Below are 12,500 nucleotides of genomic sequence, written 5' to 3' on the forward strand. Positions count from 1 at the left end.
TTCTTTTACTGAACACACACACACAAAAAAGGAGTGAAGAGGAGTAACTGTGTTAGATTGAGGAGGGTGTGGAGGCGTTTCGTGTGGGTGTGGATGTGGGTGGAGGTCAGAGGAGAGGGTGAAGGGGGGGTAGGGGGGAGGAGTCACGCAGTAGATCCCCAGAGCATGTAAAGGGGTTGATGGAGGTAAGCTGAGGGCGTGAGGGTGACCTTGGCCTTTGTGCTGCAGGCTTGAGGGGTCACGGGCAGGGGCGGGCGTGAGGCGGCGGCGTTGAGCCCTGCAAATCAGCCTTAAGCTCCGCGCTGCCCTGAGGAGGAGGTGAAAGTGTGTGGATATAAGTGTGGTGTGGGTGTGTGGTAGTGATGGTGGTGGTGGTGGAGGTGAGGGTATTGACCGTGGTAGGCATTGAGGGGCATCTGTAGGCACCTGTCGATCCATTGGTGGCATACCTGTAGTTTAATATACACCTGGTGATAGTCCTCTCCTCCTTTAGTTCCACCATTGTTCGTTTGTCTCTGTTATCTCCGCTATCATTCCCATTTATTTATTCATTCAGTATTCTGTTGATTTAAGAACGGCTGAATATACGTAAACAGTCCTTACTATTCTCCTTCTATTAAAAAAGTGCTGTATATGGCTCCTCTTATTTCTGGTGGTTGTGTAAAATTTATATTTGTTTAAAAGTATATATATTTCTTGCCGTAATTCAAAAGAAAGAAAGAAAAGAAAGAGGAAAAAGTACCTCATCATTCCAACAGGTAGTCTGAGCAATGGTTAAAAGTCTGTTTATTTCTACAAAGGAATCAATCTCCGTTAACCTGCCGAACAGAATAAAAAGTAGTAACAGTTAGCATTCCAAGGAGCAGCTTAACTTAGGGGTGTCAATGGCCAAGGCTGCCGAGACGTGGCGGCGAGTGGGAGGGAAGAAGCAGTAAGAATAAGTGTGTTTGAAACCACCAATTTGCCCATTCTTCGGAGATAGATGTTCTTTTCTGTATAAGTAGCAACTCTGTATGATAATATGAAAGGGATAGTTAGAAAGAAAGTGAAGGGAACAGGCAAGAACAAAAGCGAGTTGAGTAAGAGGCAGAAAGTCTAAAGAAATGTGCCCAGAAACGCCACTTTGTCCACTCTTAGGAGGTATATTTTCTTATTTGTGTACGTAGTGTTTCTGTGCGATAATATGGAGGGAATAGTAAGAAAGGGAGGGAATGAGAGGCAGGAAAAAGAAGCGAGTTGAGTAAGAGGCTGAAAGTTTAAAGAAATGTGCCCAGAAACGCCACTTTGTCCACTCTTAGGAGGTATATGTTTTTTTTATGTATACGTAGTGTTTCTGTGTGATAATATGAAGGGAATAGTAAGAAAGGAAGGAAATGAGAGGCAGGAAAAAGAAGCGGGATGAGTAAGAGGCAGCAAGTTGAGAGATGTGTAGCTACCCGTGACCGCCGCCTTTCCCACTCTTCGGAGATAGGTGTTCGTTGCCGTGTAAGGAGCAATCGCGTGATCGTAAGGAGGATATAGAATGAGAAAGGGAGTGGAAGCAATAGGCAATAAAAGAAGCGAATTGAGTAAGAGCGTGCCCTTGCCGACTTCGATGATAAGTGTTCAATAAGCAAAGGAGGATATATAGTAATGAAGGGAGTGCAGAGAGGAGACAAGAAAAGGAGCAAGTCAAACAAGAGGTAGTAGCCATTCCAAAGAAACACTTCATTGCTCACCTCCCAGACACGTCGATGTTCTGATTGGTGCAGAGAGGAGACAAGCAAAGGAGCAAGTCAAGTAAGAGGTAGCCAGTCTAAAGAAACACTTCACTGGTCACCTCTCAGACAGGTAGATGTTCTGATCGGCGCAGAGAGGGTCCTCGTGGTGTCAGAGAAGCGGGGAGTAAGAAATAAAGTGAAAGGAGAAGGAAGAAAAGGGGAATGTAAGTGATTTAAGGGAGTCAGGAACGGGTAGCAAAAAGGGGTTACTGACGATGGAGGAAGGAAGGAATAAGGGAGGGGAATGAGGTTCCGAAGAAGGAGGAGGAGGAGAAGAAGGAGGAAGAAGAGAAGGACGACTAGGACGAGGACGAGGGCAGATATAGTGATTTAATGAGTGTGTGAGGAAAGAGAAGCAAGAAACGTGGAGAATTAAGAAGGAGGATCAGAACGAGTAGAGTGATGTGTATAAGAGGTAGCTGATTAGGAGGAACGATATAAGAGGAGAGAAGAAATGAGCCAGAGTTAGAAGAGGAAGAAAAGGAGCAGAACAATAAAGCAGATAATTGATTAAAAGGGAAATGAAGTAAGAAGGGAAAAGAAAGAAAATGAGACAGAGGAAGCAAAGGAGGAGGAGGAGGAGGAGGAGGAAAAGAAGGAATAGGAAGAGAAGGAGGAGGAGAACGAGAAGGAGAAGGAGGAGGAGAAGGAGAAGGAAGAGGAGGAAAAGATAAAAGATATTACATGTAACTGATTATGGGACACGAAATAATAAAAGAGGAAAGAGAAAGAATATGATAAACGAAGAAGAAGAAGAGGAGGAGGAGGAGGAGGAGGATCAGGCGTACGACACTAACTAACAAGCGAGTCTCCCAAGCTATGCAAGTGATCAACAGGACTTTCACTGGTGGTCTTGCAAGTGTTGGCCGTCAGTAGTGGCGGCTAAACACCTGACGTCAACAGGTCAACACAGCGAGAGGAGAGAGGGAGAGGGAGAGAAGGGGAGGCCACAGGTACGCAGGTAAAGGTTGTACTACAGGTGGCATTGATTGCGTCCATAAGGTTCCTCTGTTACCTGTAGAAGTGTCAGGCGAACGTCTCTACGGGTGGGAAGTGTTTTAGCATCATCTTGCCCTCACTGTCCGTCTGTCTCCCTGTCCGTCTGTCTGTCTGTCCGGCTTTAGTATCCCTTGCCTAATGCGCCTCCTTTGTTTCCTGGTATATCTTTTTTTATCTATCTGTTTGGTTATCCTTTTGTTTGGAGATGGTACTACTGCTGCATATTTGATGAGTGAAGCCTTTGTTCGCCCGTGTCTCTCTCCCTTTCCCTTCTCCTTCATCTCTCTCTCTCTCTCTCTCTCTCTCTCTCTCAGGGGATGGGAAGCTGCACGAGGCTGGTAAAAAGTACGAGGGATGGATAGAATACGTTAAAAGAAGGGAATTAAAGGAGAAAGAATACTGGAATGCAAATTTAGGGAGGAAAAAAAATGGCCATAGCTTTATAGGGTTTAAGGGAGGAGTAAGAAGGCAATCATAAAATGGAAGGTGAAAGTGGAAGAAGGCAAGGAAGAGAAGGGAGAAAGGATGAATGAAGGAGGGAAGGATATGTAGAAAGACAGGGATGAACGAAGAAGGAAAGGAAGGAATGAAAACAAGTGATGGAAGAATGAAGGAAGAAAGGGGAAAGGGGGAGAGTTAATAAAGGGGGAGAAGGAAGGAGGGATTCTGAAAGGGAGGGAAAGGTAAGAGGATGCTGCAAAAAGATGGAAAAAAAAAAACATTGAAGAGAGAGAGAGAGAGAGAGAGAGAGAGAGAGAGAGAGAGAGAGAGAGAGAGAGAGAGAGAGAGAGAGAGAGAGAGAGAGAGAGAGAGAGAGAGAGAGAGAGAGAGAGAGAGAGAGAGAGAGAGAGAGAGAGAGAGAGAGAGAGAGAGAGAGAGAGAGAGAGAGAGAGAGAGAGAGAGAGAGGCTAAAGGAAGGGAGCTATTAGGAGGACGACGTGAGAGGTGGGGTCAGGGAGGAAGATGAGAGGAGATTTGAAGGAGGAGGAGGAGGAGGAGGAGGAGGAGGAGGGATATAGATTACGGAAGAGGAGAGTGGGAATGTGAGAGGAGATGAGGCGAAGGAAGAGATGAAACAGAAGGAGGAGGAGGAGGGGGTGGAGGAGGAGCAGGAGGATTGAGGAAGAGGGAGGGCAGGTGAGGGTGTTGCGTGACTCACCTGGAAGGGCTGGAGAGGGAGATAAAGCAGGTGTCAAGACCCGCCATTACTACTGTCGTTCATATCGGCGACAGCATCATCATCGTCATCATCATCATCATCATCTTACTGTCTTTGTCCTTATTATTGTCTTCTCTTTATAACTCTCTTCTTTTATCATCATCATCATCATCATCATCATCATTATCTTTCTTATTTCTGTCCTCATTTTTATTATTACCTTTATTTTTTCTTATTATCTCTACTTTTCTTTTTTTCTTGTTCTTGGTGTTAATGCTGTTGCTCTTTGTGGTGATTATGGTGGTGGTGATGGTGGTGGTGGTGATGGTGGTGGTGGTGGTGGTGGTGATGGTGGTGGTGGTGGTGGTGGTGATGGTGGTGATGATGGTGGTGGTGGTGGTGGTGGTGGTGATGGTGGTGGTCGTAGTAGAGTTCACCTTTCTTATCACATCATCATCATCATCATCATCATCATTAGTTTCAGCCTTCAGTCTCCATTACGGTTATTATCTCCTTCCCTCCAATTTACTCTCCTCATCCTCCTCCTCTCCTCCTACTCCTCCTCCTCCTCCATCCGTACAGACTCATCTTCACCATTTTAATAATTTTCCACCCTCATCACTCTCTCTCCTTCCTCATTGCCTGCCACTTACCTCATTATCACCTTACTCTTGGCCAACAACCCCTTACCACCACCACCACCACCACCACCAGGTATAACAAATAAAACAACAAGAAACACTAACGAAACATTACCACATCTTCATTCATCACCGAGGGAAGAGAGGAAGCCATCAATCCAATCCCCTCACCACCAACACCACGACCACCGCCTTTCACCACTCATCACCACCACCACCACCTTGCCCTCTAACACCACCTCGTCCTCCATCGCGTCCTCCACCCCCAAACACTAACAACGGAGGCGTGAGCTGAGTGTCCCTCCACCACCTTTCAACACCATTAAGATAACACCATTAACATACCCTTTCTCCGTCCCCTTCAGGTCTTCCAGTAACGACCCCGAACCTCCCTCCCTCCTGCCCCAGCCTCAGCCCTCCCCAGGTAAGACTCTCATGTGTGTTGACCTCGTTTAATGATAGATAGATGGATGGAGAGAGAGAGTGAGAGTGAAAGTAGGAAAAGTTTTTAGACATAGAGAGTTTGCGAAAAGAGAGCTTGTAATTTATGAAGAGCTTGTTATATACGAAGAGATTATAATACCGGGAAAGACTGTGACATCGGGAGAGCTTGTGATATGAGAAAGGCTATTAATATTGGGAGAGTTTACCCAGCCCAAAAGGTATGTCAGAAACGGAGAGTATAATTGCTTGGAACGACAGGTCATCATATGCTTGAGTGGTTGGCTGCCGTGTAAATAATGAAGCCTTTAATTGGTGAAGCCGTTTAATTAATAGGAAGAGTGTAATTAAGGGAGTTGAGCTTATAGAGTGAGTTTAACAGCACTAATTTCCATGTGGCGGGTGGCTGTAGCAGTGGTAGTAGTTGTAGTAGTAGTAGTAGTAGTAGTAGTTATAGTATTTATAGTAGTAGTAGTAGTAGTAGTAGTAGTAGTAGTAGTAGTAGTAAGTTAGAAGCTGATTTCGTTTTTCATTTTTCAAACATTATTGTTAGTTTTTTTTATATTCCTTGTATAACCTTTTTATGTGATGAGATTCCAAACACACACACACACACACACACACACACACACACACACACACACACACACACACACACACACACACACACACACACACACACACACACACACACACACACACACACACACACACACACACACACACACACACACACACACACACACACACACACACACACACACACACACACACACACACACACACACACACACACACACACACACACACACACACACACACACACACACACACACACACACACACACACACACACACACACACACACACACACACACACACACACACACACACACACACACACACACACACACACACACACACACACACACACACACACACACACACACACACACACACACACACACACACACACACACACACACACACACACACACACACACACACACACACACACACACACACACACACACACACACACACACACACACACACACACACACACACACACACACACACACACACACACACACACACACACACACACACACACACACACACACACACACACACACACACACACACACACACACACACACACACACACACACACACACACACACACACACACACACACACACACACACACACACACACACACACACACACACACACACACACACACACACACACACACACACACACACACACACGAGAGAGAGAGAGAGAGAGAGAGAGAGAGAGAGAGAGAGAGAGAGAGAGAGAGAGAGAGAGAGAGAGAGAGAGAGAGAGAGAGAGAGAGAGAGAGAGAGAGAGAGAGAGGAGAGAGAGAGAGAGAGAGAGAGAGAGAGAGAGAGAGAGAGAGAGAGAGAGAGAGAGAGAGAGAGAGAGAGTTATGTTGACATGTGCCTGTGGACTTGTTTACTCCTTGTACTGTAAGGAACTGACCATGCGTTTCCTATCAAAAAAATAAATAATAAATAAACAAATCAAAGCAAAAATAAATACGAACTAATGCCTTCATATAACATAAGCAAATATTCTAACATACAGAAATACAGTAATACATGCATACAAACACATCTTCGAAGGTTTCATCCCTACCATAAAATAATCACAAACACACACACACAAGATGAAGCTGCAGACGTCTCGGAAGCATTTATTTAGCGGGCCATAATCTGTGTGGGCTTATATATTGCTGCCTTTGTGCGGCGCCACCTGTCGGGGTCCCTCGTGTTTGCATGGCTTAAAATATCGAGTTTACACAAAGCGAGTAGCGGGACCTGGCGCGCGTCTCTTATATACTGTCAGAGGGATCGGCGGGTTCCTTCTTCTTCTGCTCGCTCCTCCTCCTCCTCCTCTTGCTTCTACTCCTTTGCCTGCTCCTCCTATTCTTGCTTCTCCTCTTTGTCCTCTGTTCTTCCTCTTTATATCTTTTACTGTACCTTCTCCCATGTCTTTGTTTCTCTTCTTCCTCGTGTTACTTCTTCTTCCTCTTCCTTCTTCTTTTCTCCTTCTCCTTGTAGATATTCCTTCTTCACTTCTTTCAGCATACTATTTCTTTCTATCCTCTGTGTCTTTCTGTTCTTTTTCTGCAGCCTATTTCTTTCCGTCCTCCTCTTCGTCCTCTTTTTCTTTTTCTCCTGTTTTTCATCTTACCTTAATTCTTCTTTTCTCCTTCTCTTTGTATTTCTTCTGCACTTCTTTCAGCATTTCATACCTTTCTTTCCTGTAGTATATCTTTCTGCACTTCTGCTTCCTATTTCTCCTCTTCCTCCTCGTCGTCCTCCTTTTCTTTTTCTCCTGTCTTTCATCTTACCTTCTTTCTCCTCGGTCTCCTCCTCCTGCTCATCATCATCAGAACCTAAGAGTACCCAGCACACACAGTACACACACACACACACAAAAAAAAAAAATCACACACGCACACACACGCAGCCCATCCATCCACAGCTTTGCGTAACATCAGAGGCGCAGGCAAGGGGCGAGGCGGGAGAGACTACTGAGCTGTGTTGCCGCTGCCCAGGGATTCGTCTAGACTCGAGGGTGTACATTAGGGCTCAGATTAAAGGCTTTGCTCCCTCCGTGGCCGGCCTAGGAAGGTAGCGTGCACCTCCCCCGCGGGCCGCTGCACAGGGGAGCCGCCCATTAGGTACTGCAGGAGTGTGTTTACCGAGGAGCGAGTTCTTGGTGAGGCGGACTGGCTGCTTGCCTGGCCGGCTGGGTGGGTGATGGGTAGTGATATGGATGACTGGCTAGATGGGTGGATGGATGAATGGATTACTGGATACTTGCTTGGCTGACTGGTTGGGTGCTGGAATGGATGAACGGAGGGTTGGAAGAATGGGTGGGTGTGTGGTTACCTGGCTGACTGGTTGCTTGCTTGGTTGGGTGGTGGGTGGTGGAATGGATGAGTGAACGTATGGATGACTGGGTGGCTGCTTGACTGGATAACTGGCTGGGTGATGGGATGGGTGAATGGGTGGCTAGAAGAATGGGTGTGTGGTTGACTGACTGGGTGAATGACAGGGTAGTTAGCTCCCATCACCATCACCATCATAGCCATAAAAAACAGAGCAGCAACCTCGGTCATCACCATCACCAAACTCCACAAGAACAAGCTTAACCTCATCCATCACCACCATGAAGATGATCACCTCTATAATACCACCACCATCATAGTCATCACCACCACCACCACCTGCAGCACTTACAGACACCATTACTCTGCCACAGGTCCCCACAATCATTCAATCTCAGTGGTGGAACTCAATCAATCAATCAGTCACCTGGCCAGCCAATCAACTAATCAAGGACACATCATATCCTTCTTTCATATCAAATACATATAGTTCATACACTTAACTGATGAGAGAGAGAGAGAGAGAGAGAGAGAGAGAGAGAGAGAGAGAGAGAGAGAGAGAGAGAGGGAGAGGGAGAGAGGTAGAAGGAGAGAGTATAAAAAATGATGTTAAGTTAAATAGATCCATCACTGACATCCTTAACTTCCATCACCCTACCCACTGCCCTCCCGCCCCCCCGCCCCCCCTCAACCGGCTCCTCCCCTTACACACACCCTTACTTAGCCTGACACACTGAGCAACGCGGCGTGAGCGTGGGAAAGGAAGGGAAGGTGTTACGGGCTACTTGTAAGGCACGCGGAAGACTTCTCATTCGTAGGTGCAAAGAATAACACTTCATTTTTGTTATTATTATTATTATCTTATTTTTATGTTTTGAGGTTTTGAGTGACTTGAAGAATTTTTTTTTTTTTTTGGTTCCGGTATTCAAAGCAAAGAGGGAAATATGCGTAAATGATACAAGAGGAAAAAAAAAAGATAGAGGGAAAGAGAAAGAAAAATAGAAGGAGAAGGAGCAGGAAAAGGAGAAGTAGGAGGAGGAGGAAGGTAAGGAGAAGCAAGAAAGAGTGAAACAGAAAGAGAAGCAGAGGAAAAAGGAGAAGAAAAAGAAAGGGAAAGAGAAAGAAAAAGAAAGATAAAGAAAAAGAAAGAGAAAGACAGTGACCCAAGCTTCTTTCCGGGTTAGCGGGTGTGTCAGGTGGGCTGTTGCGTCCCTCCATTCACCTGTCGTCTTATTCCCCGGCCAGGTAAACATAGAAGCGTCCAGGGCCAAGGGAACCGTTCTCTAGGGGGGAGAGGGGAGAGGAGGATGAGGAGGAAGAAGGAAAAGAAGGAAGGAGGAGGGAGGGTGGAATGGAGGGCCTGTCATGAGTGCTTCTGTATGCTGTGTGGGGGGGGGACTCTTTCTTTTCTTCTCTCTCTTTCTCTTTTTCTCTTTACCTCTCTTTCACGTTATTTTATGGTCTGTCTTTGTTCCTTCTTTTTTCCGAAGTTTGCCCATTATTTTCTTTTTTCTTTGTTTAGTTTGATTGGTTTGTTGTTTATTGTTGTCTTATTATTGGTTTTGTTGATGACTAAGATGGTTTGGTTTGTCTGATCGTCTAGATGGTGATGGAGTTTTGGGATTCATCTTTTTTCAATTCCAGCAGGTTCTTAGGAGTATAGGGTTGACCGGGGCTGAGGGGGTTGTAGAAAGATGAGATCGAGAAAGAGCGAAAGAAAGAAGAGGGAGAGAAGGAAGGGAAAAAGAGGAAGAGAAGGAAGAGAAAGAAGAAGAATGGTGGGCAAAAAGGAAAAGGAAGAAGAATTGAATAGCAAGTAGAAGAAGAAATTAAAAGGAAGAGGACGAAAGTAGTGAAGAAGAAGAAAAATAGGAAAGAATAGGAGGAGGAGGAAGTAAAGACGAGGCAGACTGGGAATAAAAAAAATGAGGAAGTGGAGAAAAGAAGAAGAGATATGACAGAGAAAGTCAGGAAAATGGAGAATAATAATATGAGAAAGAAGATGAGGAAGAGAAAACGAGGAAGTGAAGAAGCGAAGGAACGAAGTGAGAGAGAAAGTTAGAGAATAGAAGAAGAAAAAGAGGTACAAAAAAAAGAAGAAGAAGAAGAAGAAGAAGAAGAAGAAGAAGAAAAAAAAAAAAGAAAGAAAAAGTAAAAGAAAAAGAAAATGAAGAAGAAGAAGAAGAGCAACAACAACAACAACAACAACAAGAAGTACACAACACTCACCATCCCAACAGTTACGATACTATATATATACAAGTGGAGGTAACAGAGGGTGTACTCGACGCTTTTATCGGCCCCACCAGAGGGACGCGGCGCTCATAATGATAAGTCGATAAGGCACCTTGGGGCGGGGGATTAAGGCGGCGCTCGCGAGGCATCGGCGTGCAGGTATTTCGAGAGGATGAAGGGGAGGACCGAACGACTCGACCATCCACCTTAGTCGACCATCCACTTTAGTCGACCATCCACCTTAGTCGATTCACCTCCTTAGTCGATCCACCTCCTTAGTCGATCATCCTCTTTAGTCGACCATCCAACTTAGTCGACCATCCACCTTAGTCGACCATCCACCTTAGTAGATCCACCTCCTTAGTCGACCATCCACCTTAGTCGATCCACCTCCTTAGTTGACCATCCACCTTAGTCGACCATCCACCTTAGTCGACCATCCTCCTTAGACATGCTCGATGCTTAATGGTTGGCGAGACCGTGAGAGAGAGCGGCAGGGAAGGACAAGAGGGCGATGGAGAGGGGAGCGTCGTAAGATGTTCAGGTAGTTAATGCCACAAAGGATATTAGTATAGGGGTTGAGGTCGACACTGGGAATTAAAGGGAAACGTAGGATACACAGATTTTTTTTCTACAACAAAAGAGACAGCTCAAGGGCAACAGAAAGAGTGTAGAAAAATAAGCCCGTTACTTGCCGCTCCCACAACAGACAAAAGTAAAGAATAGCCAAAAGAGAGGTCAATTTCGGGTGGAGAGGTGTCTTGATACACTCTTCTTGAAAGAGGTCAAGTCATAGTCAGGAGATAATACAGACGAAGGAAGGCTGTTCCAGAGTTTACCAGTGTAAGGAATGAAAGAGTGAAAATGCTGGTTAACTCTTGCATAAGGGGTTTGGATAGTACAAGGATGAGCTAGAGTAGAAAATCGAGTGCAGCGGGGCCGCGGAAAGGGGGAGGCATGCAGTTAGCAAATTCAGAAGAGCAGTCAGCATGAAAATATCGATAGAAGATAGAAAGAGAGGCAACATGGCGGCGGAATTAAGAGGTAGAAGACTGTCAGTATGAGAAGGGGAGTTGATGAGACGAAGAGCCTTTGACTCCACTCTGTCCAAGAGAGCTGTGTGAGTGGAGCCCCCACACATGTGATGCATACTCCATACGAGGGCGGACAAGACCTCTGTATATAGACAGCATCTGTGCGGGGGAGAAGAACTGGCGGAGACGATACAGAACACCCAACCACGAGGAAGCTGATTTAGTGAGAGGAGATATGGAGTTTCCAGTTGAGATTTTGAATTTAGGATAGACCGAGGATGTTTAGTGTAGAAGGTGACAGCTGAGTGTTGTCGAAGAATAGGGGATAGGTGTTTGGAAGGTTGTGTCGAGTTGATAGGTGTAGAAATTAAGTTTTTGAGGCGTTGAAGGACACCAGGTTCTTCTTGTCCCAATCGGAAATGATAGTAAGGTCTGAGATTAAGCGTTCTGCAGCTTCCAGCCTGGAATCGTATAGTTCCTGCTGGGTTGGCCTTCTGTCAAAAGAAGTTGAGTAATGCAGAGTAGAGTCATCGGCGCAAGAAATGATAGGACAGTTCGTTTTGGAAAGAAGATCATCAATGAACAACTGAAAGAGAGTGGGAGATTGGACAGAGCCCTGTGGGAAACCACTGTTGATATGTTGCTCATAGATACAGTTAGGATATACAAACCAACGAAACGAAGAAGAGTAGGATAAGGAGGAGCTAACAGAGGTTATTTTAGACGAAAGAGAAAGGACAGGAGGAGTTTAAAGACCCGAACGAGGATTATGAAGGTTATAAGGATGATTAGATGATGCTCCTGACGACGACAAAACAAACACACATACATACACACATACATACACATTATACTCTCGCATACACATGAAGATAAGTATCGTGGGACTTCAGGAAATATTTTTTTTTTAGCTTTTCTTCACTTGTTTTTTGGGAGAGTGACATTCTTTTGTGGGTGTTATTTTCCTATACTTTTATTTGCCATATATCCTAAAGCACACACACACACACACACGCACACGCACACGCACGCACACGCACACGCACACGCACACACACACACACACACATACATACATACAAGGCCATACGAGTCCCAGGCATGTGTGGAATCAGCATCCCTTACCTGGAGATTATGCAAACCAAGTCACCTGCAATCCCATCCATCCCTCCTCTTCATCTCCCTTCCTCCCCATCCTTCCCTTCCTTGAGACGCCCCCCCTCGCCCCCCTCACCCCTCCTGGCTCAAGGTCGCCTTTGCCTTAACCAAACTCGTCTGGACTTTATCACCCACGCCAGACAGACA

The 12,500-nt window shown here is 45.5% G+C and overlaps 1 protein-coding gene across 3 annotated transcripts in view; it reads left to right on the forward strand.

Annotated features, from left to right (window-relative positions):
* Positions 1-12,500, forward strand: part of LOC127004029 (protein inscuteable homolog) — a 225,072-nt gene that overhangs the window by 144,887 nt on the left and 67,685 nt on the right. For all 3 annotated transcript variants that reach the window (XM_050871254.1, XM_050871256.1, XM_050871255.1), the window contains one exon: positions 4,925-4,983. The gene's annotated coding sequence lies outside the window, so the exon portion shown is untranslated. The remainder of the gene's footprint in view (positions 1-4,924; positions 4,984-12,500) is intronic.

Source organism: Eriocheir sinensis, chromosome 27, assembly GCF_024679095.1.
Source record: "Eriocheir sinensis breed Jianghai 21 chromosome 27, ASM2467909v1, whole genome shotgun sequence".
Lineage (NCBI taxonomy): Eukaryota > Metazoa > Arthropoda > Malacostraca > Decapoda > Varunidae > Eriocheir > Eriocheir sinensis.